Genomic DNA, 13,241 nt, shown 5'->3' on the forward strand with positions numbered 1-13,241 from the left:
AAAAGGGAATTAATCATGGATATTAGACTGAAGTGAGCCCATCTCAGCCAGTCCTGCCCAGCTGCAGCGTTGTCTCCATTTCAGTGCCCATCCCTCCCAAACTCCCAGCCCTGGTCTCTAGGAGACTGTAAACAATCAGCTGAACCCGATGCTCCTTTTTCCAGCATTGTGTCCCACCCGGAGCAGGCACGCTCTGCTTTCTGCCACCTCCCCTGCCATGACAAATTTAGACAGCTTGGGTCATGTCCTCCCAGCTGGGTGCTGACACCAGGCTCCTCCTCAGCAAATCTGCCTGGAGCAACTGGAGGTGGGAAGATGCGTTTGGAATTCCTGCTCTCCTTGAGCTCTGATCTCTGGGAGCTGCCGGGCTCATCCTCTGTGGCATCTCCTGGTGATCCATGTCACCTCCAAGGTGTCCGTGTCACCTCCAAGGTGTCCGTGTCACCTCCTGGTGATCCGTGTCAGGTCTCTGTAGGGAGGCAGCTGATGCAGAGACAGGATCAGCTCTTCACTTTCCATTTCCCTGCCTGCCACGGATTTTCCACAAAGAACATGGAGCATCTCCTGTCTAGCCAAGGGGGTGGTGGTGTCACTCCTCAGCTCCTGTAACCCACCAGGGATCATCTCCACAAGCTGTGCTGATGTTCCTGAAGAGGGAAAAGCTGCTGGGATGCCAGAGAGCTGCACGTAAGTCACAGGGTGGAGAACAGGTTCTTCTTGTCTTTCCTGTTAAGTGCACAGATGAGAGAGAACGGATAACAAAACCTATTTTCCTGAGCAATATGAAGTGGATTATTTGCAGGATGAAATATATAAGTTTATGTTTTAATTAGGGTTTAAAAAAATGCCAGCTCCTCCAAAGAGGTTGGGATTGTAACAGCGGGATGTTTGCTTAGTGCTGTTCCAAATAAAGATTCCCATTCTCCTGACTTATTAGGAACTGGAAAAAAAAATTGGGGTCACACCATGTGTTGAGAGGGTATGAAACTTCAGGGAAAGAGGGGTGGGAGTGATTTTAGCAGTTTTTTTTTTTTGTTTTTTGTTGGTTTTTTTTTTCACTTAAGGAAATAGAGAGTTTATTCCAGCCTGCTGTGAGCACAGAGGGCTGTTTCAGCTGCCTGGTGTTGTTCCTGTTGTTTGTAACTAAACAGCACCAGCCAAAGGAATTTTTTGGTACCTCACTGATTGCTTCTAAACAGCTTCCCTGCCACAGCTGCACAAGTCAACATCAGAAGTTTGCACTGAATTTTAGGTCCAGCTGTGGAAGGCTCAGACTTTTAAATAATAATATTATTATTAAAAATAATAGCACATCATCTTCGACGTCTAAATGAAAGTCAGGCCAAAGATGCCCAGATGTGCAGTTTCATTTTGCAGAAATTGCCACCTTATTTCTGTACAAACTCCAGGTTTTGGAGAGCATTTTCTCATGTTCTGTTCATATCACAGGTTGCCAAAATTTCTTGGAGCCTCCTTAGCTTTTGGACAAGTGCAGACAGTTCTGAAAGAGCAGAAACTGTTTGAAAGGATCCAGAAAACTGGTTCACACCCTCCTGAGTACAAATTGAACACAGATCTGCCAAGCACTAACCCAAACAGAGCCAGCCTGTAATAAAGCCCAAGAACTTATTAATTCCCAGAGTGCAGGTGCCAAGTCTGCTGCTCCTGCAGGTTTGGTCTGTGCTGCTCTTGTGATGGTTTTTCCCACTCTGGTTTAAGTGTTTGGGTAAAACTTTACAATGCAGGGGTGAAGGGAGCTGTAATTAGTAGGGGAACTCAAGAATTGAGGATATTAACTCACACTCTGCAGCCACAAAAACCTGCTCACCTTTTCCCAGCTCTTTCAGAAGGGGAATAGGGAACATCCACCTTGTTAAGATCCAGTGGCCTCCATTTCAAGGGCTGATGCAGTAACCTGAGCCCCCTGGCATTATTTTCCAAGCTCTCTGCCAGTGCAGAGTGTTCAATTTAACATGCTCAGCTCCCTCCTTGCTGCAGCAATGCCCCTCAGAGTGGCAGGAGCTGTACAAACCTTTCTCCACCAGGACCAAGTTTCCATTTTTCCTGCCCAGATGAAATTCCACTCGCAGGTGTGGGGTGTTTTATTTGTTGGAGAGGGGTAATGAATACTGGAGAAAAGCTCAGGCCTGGAAGAAGGCAGTGGGATGAGGGAGGATTTAGACACAGGATGAAAATTGTAAAAGTGGCTTTAATATTGCCATTACTCTTCCAGGGGAGGGAGAGAGTATGTTAACAATTTTATAATAGAGGCAAAAACAATATGAAATTAAACCTCTGAGAGATCCCCCTGCCCTTCTTCTCTACTCAGGCCATATATATATATATTTAAGTAATAACCAAACTTCCTTCACAAGTCCTCAGTACTTACAGAAACTCAGGACACAAGGGCATCTCAGTTCCTGAGTCATATCCATAATTATATGATTGAAATAGCAAATGTCATCAATAAGGCTGTGTTTGTTTCTCACAAACACTCCCTGTTAGGTCATTGTTTGAGATGAACTTGTGAACTGTATGTGACTTTTCCCCACACATTAGAGCAGAGCGGTTGCAACTGTACTTGAAACACACATTTAATGTTAATTTTGAGCTCATCAACCAGCCTTGAGAGAGCAGGAGTTTCTGAGATACCAAGTTCCTGAGCATTTTATGAAAATAAGCAGCAAGGCAGAGAAAACTGTCCTTGGAATGCTTCCAGGGTAGGAAAAGCAGCAGAGCTGCATTTACTGCACAGCACAGTTCACCACAGGGATGCTCAGTGCTCTGCAGGAAACACAGTTTTTCAGCCCACTTCTTAAGAAATTCATGTACTTAGAATTTCAGATTCACTGAGGTTGGAAAAGAGATCCAAGATCACCAAGATCAAGCTGTGCCAAATCCCCACCTTGTCCCCAGCTCAGAGCACTCAGTGCCACCTCCAGGGGACACCTGCAGGGATGGGCACTCCAAAGCTCCCAATCCACCCTTTCCATGGGGAAATTCCTGCTGCTGTCCCAGCTGAGCCTGCCCTGGCCCAGCCTGAGGCTGTTCTTGCCCTGTCAAACCTTCACCCTGTTACAGACCAAGTGATGGAAGGGTTGGCATCATCCTGAGGGTTGGGAAAGCTGCTGAAATCCAATCCAGGAGCCCCTGGAGCTGTACAGGACATTCAGAGGGAGGTGGGTGCTGAATGTAGGTCCCAGCTCTCACACCAGTTACTCAAACCCCCTCATCTCCCTACGAAATGAAAGTACCACAGGTTAATTACAACTCCCCACCCCCGAATTTCCTCAGCCTTAGCTCATTCCATTGTCCCAACAGAGATGGGCAGAGGAAAATCTTTTCTCTTTCAGGTTCTGGGAAGAACAAGAAGCAAACATTAAACAGCAAAAAGGGGGCTGGGAGCCAAAACCATCCTCAGGTGAGCTCTCACTCCAGCTACAAAGCAGTTTGGCTCACTGAAGGCAGCCACAGCCAGAAAACTGGGGAATTTTAAAACTTCTGTGTAAACCAGAGCCCTACAAGGAGAAGTGAGTAAATTATAAGATTTTTTACAAAGCTACACTCTTCTAACACTCCCTCCCCCAAAATATAGAACTAAGTCTGAACCTGCTTCTCCCCACTCTCTTCTGCATGTTAATTCTCAACAAAGCAGAGTGAGGATCTCCTATCCTCAACAACCCAAACAAATCAAGTCCCTCTCTTTCCCTCCTTTATAACCCTGGCCCCTCAGTCTTTAAGGGTAAAAGGTCTGCAACAAAATTAATAACACCTGAACTTAATTTCTGCTGCCTCCCATGCTGCACCTAATCTTCCAGCAGCATGTAACTACTGAATTTTTGGGCTGGGCTGAAAACACCTGCCACAAATCTTGGTGTTTTTCATATCCAGTTTTCAAGATGGGGCTAAATTTTGGAGAAGTGGGACATTTTTTATTTAGAGTAATTATGCACACACATAAAATCAATGTGTGTGATAAGAAATGTTTGTGGTTATTGTTATCATAAAGATAATGATGGGAGTATTTAACTGGCTGTAACTCAATACCTGGATAAAAGGTGTAAGGGGACAAAGAGTTGAACCAGTTGCATCCTGCACAGATAAATTTAATTCCTTTACTCTTAGTCTCAGAAGAAGGAAGGGGAAATGAAACCAAACCCCCAAAATAAAACATATTATGAGTCTGACTGAGAGTTTTTATTCCTCACCCCTCCTTTTCCAGGCAAGAGGTGCTGCTATAAATCTCTGGGTCTGGCTGATGGAGATTTTTCACCTTCATCCCACCTTGTCTGACTTTTACAGCTTTAATAATCATGTCAATATTGCCTTTGCAGTACAATATTTCTGTCCTTCTCCTCGGGTCTATCCTAAGTTTGCTTAAAGATAAAAGAGGTGATAATTAATTTGTGTGAGAGAAGAGACAGAGCCTTAAATCCTTTCCTGCTGGAAAGCAAACTGAAATGTGTGTTTAGCAGTGGTGGTAGCTGAGGTTTTCCTCATATTCCTCCTTTTCCCAGGAGGAAGAAAATGATTTGGAAAAGCCCTTATTATACAAAAGGATCCACTTTGAGTGTTTGAGGACATGGATTCAACCCCAGGCTGAGGGTTTTCACACTCGTGTGTGTGAAAAACTCACTCCTCCTGAGTTTTTATGGAGTAATTGTTGTTTAAATATACAGTCAGGGGCACTCTAAATATTTCTGCTGAATCCTGTGGTAGGAATTATTATGGAAATGATGTCGCTCCTTCAGTACTTCACTGGTTTGGAAAATGTTATCTCTTGTCCTTTGGGGTACTTCCACACACAAAGAGAGAGATTCCTTCCTCAGAGCTGTTTGTAAACACTGGCTCAAAGCCTCCATTTCCAATACTCAGCAACCAAAAAAGTGTTGCTGTCAGTCACCCAAAATTCAGATTATTGTTCAGTATTCCCCAGCTGGATCATCACCCTTCCACTCTCATTAAGCCCTCCCAAACCCAAGCTCTGACCCATGCCCACCTTGTCCCCAGCCCAGAGCACTCAGTGCCACCTCCAGGGGACACCTGCAGGGATGGGCACTCCAAACCTCCCTGGGCAGCTCCAAGGCCTGACCATACTTTCCAGGAAAAAATTCCTGCTGCTGTCCTCTGCCTTTCTCTCTTATCTTAAATATTGGCCCAATCTGCTTAGACCTTGACATCTGGGCTGAATTTCCTACAACAGAATCGCCCACAATCTCTTTGGAACAATTTCTAGCCACAAAAAGATGTTTGCAGTTGATGTGAAAGAAGCTGCAGAAAGAAAATATTCAGGTTCTGTGTGGCTGCCCTTCTTTTTGCCCCTCATGTGTTATCCCCACAGCTCAAAACTAAACTGGTAATGGAATAACTGCAAGAAAGACTCTGTGAATTACCTCCTTGGGAACTGAATTTGATGGGAAACCAACCCACATTTTGCTCCAATAATTTCTTCCTTGGGAACTGAATGTGATGGGAAACCAACCCACATTTTGCTCTGGTACCACACTGGTTAAAATTTGCTTTTTGTACAATGACAGTCAGTAATGATAAATACGGTAGAAGAAATTTTGTCTGTTCCTTGTTGAATTAAAAAGAATTTTTAGAGTGGACTGTAAAAGATGGGTTTAGGATAAATGTGGAACACGGCATGCAGTGTATGAAGTGCAGGGGCAATTCAATCAGTCACAGGGTTGGCATTAAAGAATAAAACTCCACTTTCTTGGACTGCAGGGTGGGTACTTGGACTATTCTTTGTCAGTAAGACAAGAAGACTTTGCTCTCAAAGCAAAAGAAATTATTAGATCCAAACCACTTGTAGAAGATTCTTGAAAGTTTTGAACATGTTAAGAAAGGTAGAGTGTAAAATCAGAAAATAACAGTTGTGCAGCAGACAAATACAAAAGGTTTGACCTTTTCAACCCCACCAGCCTCAACTAGAGGAGATCAGCAGTTTGTTTGGTTTTTTTTTCCATTTTTAAGGATGGGAAAATTCTGATTTTCAGGTTCATGCAAGTGTCTGCTCAAAAGACCTTCCTGACAGAGCCCCCAGGGATGGCTCCTGTGGGTTTTTTAGTCTGTCCTTTAATTTATCCCTACTAGCTTCGAGCCACGGTAACCATCACATGTTTGGCTCCTTTTGTCCTCAAGATGTTTTAAAATTCAGCCTTTTTAATGAGGAAAGAGCCTTGAGAAAGAGAAAAAACGAGACATGTGAGTCATGGGGAACAGCTACAAGGAGGAACTGGAGGAAAGGGAGAACATCACTGCAGGCCAAATGTGTTTCACACATCTTGAGCTCTTGCCCTCCATCCCCTGTCCTTTCCCTGCCTTTCTGCCCCAGGAATTGCCTCCTTTTCCCCTGTGGATCTCCTGTCACACTCCCTTTTCCCTCCCATTCAGTGTTCTTTATTATTCCTTATCCCTGCTTCATGTCCGAGTTCTACAATCCTCATCTGTAATGAGATTTATTTTCTTTCTACTTCTTCTCAAGACAAGGAGTCATGGGTCATTGTACCAACAGCTTCTTTTCTCAAATCCCCAGATCACTGAAAAGGAAAAGCTTGAATTTAAGGAAAATAATAGATTTTTTTGTGATTTTTTTATGGAGTAATTGTTGTTTAAATATACAGTCAGAGGCACTCTGTGGATATTTCTGCTGAATCCTGTGGTAGGAACTATTGTGGAAATGATGTCGCTCCTCCAGTACTTCACTGGTTTGGAAAATGTTATCTCCTGTCCTTTGGGATACTTCCACACACAAAGACCATTTTGTGGGATTTTTAACTCAGCATGAAGCACAGAAGCCAAGTAAACTCCTGAACCTCCCACAGTGGGGCTGTGAGGCAGCTCCAGAGAGACTCTAATCACCAACCTGTCACCTTCCCTGAGCCCTGGGAGGACAGGGGAGATTATTTTATCTGTTCTCAGGAAATGTGCCTACCACCTGCTTTCTGATGCCAGGAACACCATGGGGAGGTGGGACCCTCAATCCTTGTTTTACATTCTAACACATTCCTTTCTGAAGCTGGGCTCAGCTGTTGGGAACCCCTCTTCCCTGCACATGAGATCTTCAAAATTCCAGATTCCTCACACGGATAAAATTTTCACAAATATCCAACAGTGGTAGAAGATGAAGCCACTGCATAGTACAAAGATAAAGGCTCCTAAATCATGGAATCCCAGAATGGTTTGGGTTAGAAAGGATCTTAAAGCTCAACCAGTGCCACCCCTGCCATGGCAGGGACACCTTCCACTGTCCCAGGTTGTTCCAAGCTCCTTCCAGCCTGGCCCTGGACACTTCCAGGGATCCAGAGGCAGCCACAGCTTCTCTGGGCCTCCCCACCCTCACAGGGAACAATTTTTTCCTCATAATTCTTTCCCTGTTGATGTTTTGGAAAATGGTGACTGCTGCCCTTACTGATCCCTCTTCCTTACAGAGCAAGAAGGAAGAAAGATAAGTTCTGTGAGCCACACTTGGGTCACTTTGAGATTTTACAGATGAAAGACAAGATTGCTGAACCTTTAACTGGACCAGGAGTTCAGGACACTGGTGCAAAGTGCTTTTATTGACATGTCTGACTCAGGAGACAAATCTGAACCAGCCATGGGTTCTGAGAGCCCTTTTGCGACTGACTCCACCTTGAGAATATATTCCTTGCAATAGCTGAGCTTGAAGGTGATGAAAGCCTCATTTGCTCAACAAAATTCCACATCCAAACATGAGTGGCACAATTTCCTAGTTTGAGGTGAAATTAGGTTTTCCTCTTGTTATTTTGGTTTCCTGAAGCAGTGAGAGCACTGACAACCTTAGGCCCACACCCACCTGAGCTGCAGGAGGGCAAATCCTGACAGCAGAGATGAAACCACAGCTCCTGCAGACCTGGTGGCTTCTCCCTTTTATTGCTACACCCCCTGAGCCTCCTTTTCTCCAGGCTCAGCCCCTTCCCAGCTCCCTCAGGAATTCTCCAGCCCCTTCCCAGCTCCGTTCCCTGCCCTGGACACGCTCCAGCCCCTCCAGGTCTCTCCTGCAGGACCAGAACTGGGCACAGCCCTCGAGGGGCCTCTCAGAGCCAGCCCAGAGGGACAATCCCTGCCCTGCTCCTGCTGGACACACAATTCCTCATCCAGCCCAGCTGCCAGCGGCCTCTTGTCCCCCTGGGCACCCCATGGCTCGTGTCCAGCCCCTGTCACAGCACCCCCAGGGCCTTTTCCAGCTCTCCATCCCCTCTGTCCAGCCTGGAGCTCCCGGGGTTGTGGTGGCCTCATCCCATGGATCCAGCCTGTTCAGATCCTCCTGCAGATCTTCCTGCTCACTCCCACCAGCTGATGTCCTCACAGGAGGTCTCTTCCCTGCTGCTGTCAGCTCCTACAGGATTCATGTCACGGATCCTTGACAAGGCAGCACATTTCATCAGCTTTTCGGGTTGTTTATCACAGATTGTCCTCTGTGACATGAGCCTCACACCCTTTTTGACACATGGAAACAGTCACCACTCACTGAGAGTCACTGCAAGGCAGGGTTTGAAATCTGGCATTTCAGAGAACTTGGTGGGGCCTTTCACTCAGGCTGTGCTGAACATGGAACATTTTATCAGCTCACTGATATCCTACAGCCGAGCTCTTGTGCTGCAGACTGAAATGAAACCCTGTTGCAGCATTTCTGAGAGAGAGAGGCCATGATTTATGTCTGATAAATGTCTGATTTATGTCTGGAATGAGATTTGAGCTACTCCAGTCTAGGCCTCAGATCGGGCCTTGTGAGGCCTTCCAGCCTGTGACGCAGTTAGAAATTAAGAGTTTGTGGCACAGTAAGAAATTAAGAGTTTGTGGCACAGTTAGAAATTCAGAGTTTGTGGCACAGTTAGAAATTAAGAGTTTGTGGCACAGTTAGAAATTCTATTAAGGTGTGATGTGAAGCACTGGGCTGTCTGGGTGTGAAGTAGTATAGGTTTATAATGAGAAGTTTAGTCCACCTTAAGACAAAGACAAACAATGTTAGCTTGCCAATGAGAGTGCCTTTGTAAACTGTAAACTATATAGAAGTGTATATAAAGTGCCATCTTCTCACTAATAAATGGAGAACGTTGCATTAATCATATTGGTTGGATGTGCGTTCTGTCCTGTCCAGCTTTCCTGTTTTATGAGGTCCCTGGCTTTGAAACCCTTTTCTGGGCTCAGCTGCCTTGAAAATCCAGGTAATGCAGAGAAAATGCAAATGTGTAGGTGATTAATAGATGTTTGTGTCGTGTGTATCAGAAGAGAATTCAGTTAGAAGTGTTTTAATAAGATTATCCTGGCTCTTTTTGATTCTGAGCTCTTGCTGGAAAGGACTTGTGCGTCAAAAGAGTGGTTTCATTTTCCCTTTTTTTAAATGTCTGTAAAATTTGCAAATGTTGTGTGCACCCTTATTTACTTTGCAATTATCCTTCAAGAGCAGTGCTTGCTCTCTTGGCCTCATTTTCAAATTACTGTAATTCTCTTTTGGGAGGCTTCCCAGACAGAGGAAGATGCAGCCACTGCCACAGCACAAAGCTTTGCTTGCCTCTTATTTCCTCACTGGGATGACATTTGAGACCACATCGTGGAGCCTGTCCTGAAGAATTGCTGCTGGGGTGTGGCCAGGAAGATTTGGGCTTAAATTTGTGCCCTCTGAAGGGATCTCAGCTCTGTCTGGAGAAGTTTCCTCCTCAGGAAATGGGAAATGTGGGAATGGTTCCAAGCTCTCCTCCCAGTCTTGTGGGTGACCAAATACAAGAAAGGGATAAAATTATTAGGGAGCATCCAAAGGAGGGACAGGAGGATGGGGAAGGGTTTGGAAGGGAAGAGGAGCGGATGAGGGACCTTGGAATGTCCAGCTGGAGGAGACTGAGGGGAAATTCCTCAGGGGCTGCAGCTCCTCAGAGGGACAGCTCTGAGCTCTGCTCTGGCACAGGGACAGCACCCAGTGAACAGCTGGAGGGATTTAGGGTGGATTTTAGGGAAAGGCTGTTCTCCAGAGGTGCTGGCACTGCCCAGGCTGCCCAGGGAATGGGCACAGCCCCGAGGCTGCCAGAGCTGCAGGAGCCTTTGGCCAGCGCTGCCAGGGATGCCCCGGGTGGGGTTGGTGGGGTCTGAGCAGGGCAGGGCTGGCACTGGATGGGATCCCTCCCAAATCAGGATATTCCATGATTTTTTTCATCTCTGTACCCCCATTTCTCCCTGTCAGTAGCAAGTACAACACACAACACGCACTTTGTGGGTGACTGTCTTTGGGCTGAGCTCCATGGTAACACAAATCCACTCAGGCACCGTCCTTGTTCAGACTTTGCTTTTAGAATACTCTTAGTCTATTTTTTTTAGTCTATTTCTTTTTAGTCTATTTTTTTTTAGTCTACTTTTTCCCCCCAAAAATGATTTCAGCATCTGGCACTCCCAGGCCCAAAGTGGATTTCTGTACTGCTGAACTGGAGCAGTGCAGTAACAGAGGTTTGAAGTTCATTTTGCTTTCATGGTGTGCCCAGGAGCAAGCCTTGCAACTGTAATTATTGTCAGATAATTTTTCATTTTACTGATTTAACTTTTTCCCCATGATTGTCAATAAGGGCTGCTTTTTTTTCTTTTTCCCCTGGACCATTGGGTGTAAGGCAAAATAACCTGCAGTCTAGTAAAAGGGTAATAATTGAGCAGTGATATACACAGATGTGGCTGGTGAGGTTTCAGGGTTATTTTCTCAGTGGAACTTACACAATTCCAGAAGTCTGAATATGTAATTTACTTTTCGTTTTGGGGGTTGCACTATTCAGCCCAACAATATGTAATTTTTACAAACAGAATCTAATAGAAATAACATATTTTTATCTTTTAAAAAAACCCAAAAAACAAAACCTCCAAGGTTTTGTAATAACCCCAGACCTCCAGTATTTAAAGATGAATGTAAAGCCTTGGTGCCAGCTACTCAAAAGCCATTTAGAGACCAGAAACATGGGATCAGATTCTGCTGCTGTTCCTCAGCACGAGTGGTTTTTCTGCTTCAGCTCGAGTCTTTGGAGGCTAATTTTCAATCAGATAAAACTCTGTGAGAAAGAGCAGCAGAGCTGGGCTCTGAGTCACCTGGCACTCAGCAAAAACTGAAAAACACCAGAGGCACCTGAAATTTTCACTGAAGACTGGTGGTCACCAGCAAATAATGATTAAAATAGTGGTAACAGAGAGTCTTGGCTTCCCTGGCCTTTTACTACTTGGAGTAAGCAGTCACTTGCCAGATTATTATTATCTTGGCACTTGATGCAAAAAAAACCCTGTAGTTTTCCATGTTCCTTAAAGCTGAATATACATTTATTGAAAGAAAGCATTTATTAAACATGTGGGGACAGATTCTCCACAGGCATTAAATAACTTCCCTCCATCTGCCAAGAACTTGTGCTTGTTACCTTTTATTATGCTGAGAACTGCAGGTTGAAAATGGTGGAAAAAGGGGGGGAAAAGAGGTGGAAATGGAGCTTCAATATGAAAAGCCAAACTGGTTTCTATCTCCTGATATAAAATAAATTTGAATTCCATGGGTCTGGATTGTCCTCCCAGTGGCACCTGTGTTCCAAAAGCAGCACAGGGATGTTAAATTGGGAATAACAACCTGGATTGGTGGAAGATGTCCCTGACTATGGCAGGGGTTGGGAATGAGATGATCTTTCAGGTCCCTTCCAACCCAAACTATTCTATGGTTCTAATACAGAAAGAAAGGACTATATAATAAAAGTGGGATGGAAAAGGTTCAAAATATTAAGAAAACAAAGGGGTTTGTCCCTTTTGTCATGGGACAATTGTCAAACTCCTTCATGGGTTCAAAAAAAAATTGGACAGAACAATAAAAGAAAAACTCATTAAAGTGAACAATTATGGTAACACTTCAGGGTCAAGAAATCAGTGATGATCAGCTTGTAGGGATAATATTCTGCAAAAGCCATGCTACAGCCTCTTCCTATTTTTATTTATTTCCTAAACCACAGCTATTGGCAGTGCTGGGACATTGTGTTGATCTAACCCAACACAGCTATTACATTCATAGGTAAAACAGATTTTTTTTGAGTCAGAGAATGAGAAAACTCACACAAAAAGACTTCAGTGTGTGGAGATTTAACTCCAGCTATCAACCATAACATAGATCTCCCAAATCAGACGTGTTCAGGCTCAGGTTTTGGTGAGATCCCATGGCACACAGAATTACTGGGTGTAGGGCTATCCAGGCTGATTAAAAGTGAATTGTTTGTGTTATTGGGTAAAACTTTGTGCCTTCCACAGATAATGCCTTTAAATCTTCAGGAGAACAGGGCAAAGCCTGAAGCCTTCCTGAGCTTTGCACACCCTGGCTCAGCCTCCAGCAGAACAAGCAGGACTTGTGCCCTCAGGGAAGCATTTTTGAGTTTTTTTAGCAATGATAAATATCAGTGGACAGAGCCATGCTCCTGACTGAATACAGGGTCAAAAATCAAGATGTGTGACAGGGGTTCAGGGACATAAATGAACCTGCCCCACTGGCTGCTGGCACACCTTCCTCAGCTCGGGTGGACACCACCAAACAAAATATTTTTGTGCTTAACACAACCTTGCATAAAAAGCATCTGCTGGCCCAAATTCTGTCTGTAATTTGTTCCTCTCTGAGTTTTTGATCAGCATTCACCCTAGTGAAGTTTCTTGTTGTCAACAGTGACAAGAGAATAACGTGACACCACCCAGAATGAAAATCCTGGCCCAGGACCTGCCCGAGGGAAGGGTAACATCAGTGGCTGCTGAATTCAGGCCTGACAGTTTCCAACCCTTGTTTATTCATCCCTTTTGTGTCATTCAGAGAACCCCAGGGAGGCAACTCAGAAAACATCCAGGGACAGACTCTGAAGTTACAGCAAGGTCACAGAGATGTCACAGGAGGCCTGTAGGCTTTTATTACCTCCTTTCTTTTTGGCAAGAGCTGCTTTTTTAAGCGATTCAGCAGCCAGGCACTGCTTTGTCTATCAGCATCCAGATGGACTCGCTGCTACTGGGCAAGGATGATTATTCCATAGCAGGTATTAATCCACAGGAAGAGGAAGGTAACTCAGTGGGTGTGGAAACAGCCTTCTATCCATATCCTTAATGAGCCTTTAAAGCACTTGTGAAGAGACAGAGAGTTCTGAGGGAGAATCCAAGATGGGATTCAAGGAAAACTCGACCTTTCCACAGCACCTCCATCCCAGGGCTGAGCAGCTGCTGGGATCTTCAGGAAGCAT

At 44.8% G+C, this 13,241-nt stretch overlaps 1 protein-coding gene across 1 annotated transcript in view; it reads left to right on the forward strand.

Annotated features, from left to right (window-relative positions):
* The first annotated feature begins 277 nt into the window (after nt 1-277).
* The window catches only part of CLDN14 (claudin 14), a 29,833-nt gene continuing 16,869 nt past the window's right edge, over nt 278-13,241 (forward strand). Inside the window, exons 1-2 of the mRNA XM_032750791.3 lie at nt 278-687; nt 3,354-3,530. The gene's annotated coding sequence lies outside the window, so the exon portion shown is untranslated. The remainder of the gene's footprint in view (nt 688-3,353; nt 3,531-13,241) is intronic.

Source organism: Taeniopygia guttata, chromosome 1 (genome assembly GCF_048771995.1).
Source record: "Taeniopygia guttata chromosome 1, bTaeGut7.mat, whole genome shotgun sequence".
Taxonomy (NCBI): domain Eukaryota; kingdom Metazoa; phylum Chordata; class Aves; order Passeriformes; family Estrildidae; genus Taeniopygia; species Taeniopygia guttata.